This window comes from Penaeus japonicus, unplaced genomic scaffold (assembly GCF_977035675.1).
Source record: "Penaeus japonicus unplaced genomic scaffold, GWHDUDI00000001_assembly GWHDUDI00000010, whole genome shotgun sequence".
NCBI classification, from domain to species: domain Eukaryota; kingdom Metazoa; phylum Arthropoda; class Malacostraca; order Decapoda; family Penaeidae; genus Penaeus; species Penaeus japonicus.
Genome location: NW_028234412.1, coordinates 5,384,797 through 5,387,475, shown reverse-complemented (window position 1 = coordinate 5,387,475; position 2,679 = coordinate 5,384,797).

The following is a 2,679-nucleotide window of genomic DNA, read 5'->3' as shown; positions in this document are numbered from 1 at the left end:
CATACCATTCAAGAGTGATTTATATACTAATAATCTACAGGTGATCAGTATTGCCTACACCGTGTCATTTATTTATGGCAGTTCATTCGGATATTACATGTTAAAAAGGGGAGTTTTTCATATAATTGGAAAAAAATGGAAAGGGAATAGATACGTTATATGTGCAATTCTGAATGTAGATGGTTAGATCTGTCTCTTTCTCTCTCTCTCTCTCTCTCTCTCTCTCTCTCTCTCTCTCTCTCTCTCTCTCTCTCTCTCTCTCTCTCTCTCTCTCACTCTCTCCTCCTCTCTCTCTCTCTCTCTCTCTCTCTCTCTCTCTCTCTCTCTCTCTCTCTCTCTCTCTATATATATATATATATATATATATATATATATATATATATATGCACACATGTATGTATTTGTACAGATGCACATACATATCTACTGTTTATATTTTTATTCATTTAAAAATTATAATAGATTAAACTCTGCCAATGAATATTAAAAAAAGAACAACCGTTTTTGGGGAAAGGTTTTTTTTTTGTACTATTTCGTATTACATATCAATTGCATTATAAGTCAATTCTGAAAAAAAAAAATCTCATAAAAAATTTCATTCTCGAGAAAAATTGCAATGAATTCATCATAATGCAGTTTCTTATTCAAAATTGGCTTTTAAGAAATATTTTCCCCTCTCTTATTTTTTTTTTTCTTTTACTTGTATTTGTTTTGTTTTTTTTACGATTATATGCTGACCTCTGGAAGAAAAACGATTTATTTCAATAATCAATTTTATTTTCCATACTTACCTTATCATACGACAAAAAATGTATACAATTATATACTTCCTATATTTTTGTTCCTGTTTTTTAATTAATCGTATATAACAAATAAACTGCATTAACAAATAAACAGTATTACCATTACCCAATTAGCAAGTAATCCTACCCCCCCTCCCTCCCCTCCCCATCCCATTCATTAACAGTAGTACTCCCCCTCATACCCCCCCCCCCCTATTCCATCCCGATTTCGACGACCCCTCCCCCCTCTCTGTGTACCCCTCCCCCTCCCAATATTTCAAAAGCCATAAATTCTCCTACCTACCCCCCCCCCCCTTATAAATGCCTTAGAAAATATCTTAATTTTGCCTCCTCTCCCACCCGTTATCTCTTCCTATATATATTCACCCCTTCCCCTATAACCCCCACCCCCACCCTTCAAGAATCCTAAAATTACCCCCACACGCCCCCCCTTTTCCTAAAAGTCCCAAACCCGTATAAAAATCCTTCTCTCTCTCTCTCTCTCTCTCTCTCTCTCTCTCTCTCTCTCTCTCTCTCTCTCTCTCTCTCTCTCTCTCTCTCTCTCTCTCTCTCTCTCTCTTTCCCTCTCCCTCTCCCCTACTGCTCCTCCATCCACCCACTCCCTCCTCCTCCCTCACCTTCCTCCCCCTGACCCCCACATCCACCTTTGTAAATCTCCCTTCATCCCCCCACCCCACCCTACCCCCACCCTACCCCCACCCTACCCCCACCCTCCTTACCCTCCGCTGGACCGATCTTCCGCCGATATCAGGTCACCAGCGGTCAAGGTGCAAAGGTCGGCGTCATTGCAAATGTTGAAGATATATTGCACGGTCGGCAGCTTCCGTTTCCGGGTGTTCTGTGATAGGTTGTTATCAAATATTGTTATCATTGTTATAGTTATTATTATTATTGTTATTGTGTTGTGATTTCATGACCGGAATTTATATAGAAAATATAGGAATTTATAGAATATAGATGCACTACATAGAAACAATAGATTTATAAGTAAGTGAATATAGAAAAAAAAAAAAAAAAAAAAAAACAGAAAAATGAACACAAGAAAGGATTGATTCGAAACAAGAAATATAATGTAGATTGAACGTCTTATAGTTTAAAGGAATATAATGCTGGGTTATAGTTCATTGCCGGAAATGTGATTTGAAATGTAGTGTAATTCAATGTGCTATATTGCAATTATTACAGTTGTAAATATTGCAATTACAGTAATTATTACAATTTATGTTGTTGTTGCTGGTATCAATACTATTATTAATACTATTTCATTATCGTTATTGTTATTATTATTATTATTATTATTATTATTATTATTATTATTGTTATTATCATTATCATTGTTATTATTATTATTATTATTATTATTATTATTATTATTATTATTATTATTATTATTATTATTATTATTATTATTATTATTATTATCATTATTATTGTTATTATTATAATTGTTATCATTATTATTGTTATTATTATTATCATCATTACTATTCTTGTTATTAGATCATCATACAAAAACTACTATTATTTAACTTTATTTTTTATGCTTACTATTGTTGTTAATACTGTTATCATAATTATTTTCATTTCGTTATTGTCTTATTTGCCATTACTATTATTGCTATAATTAGTTTTAGTATTATCACCATTTTGATTATTATTATCATTACTATCATTATTATTATCAGTAATAGTAGTATTATCATTGTTATTATCACTATCATTATCATTGATCCTATAATTACTAAGATGATTATTATAATTATTTTCATTATAATTATCATCCTCACTGTCACCATCATTATTCTTATCATTATCTTTATTATCATCATTATGATTGTTATTATCATATCTATTATCATTACCATTGTTATCATCA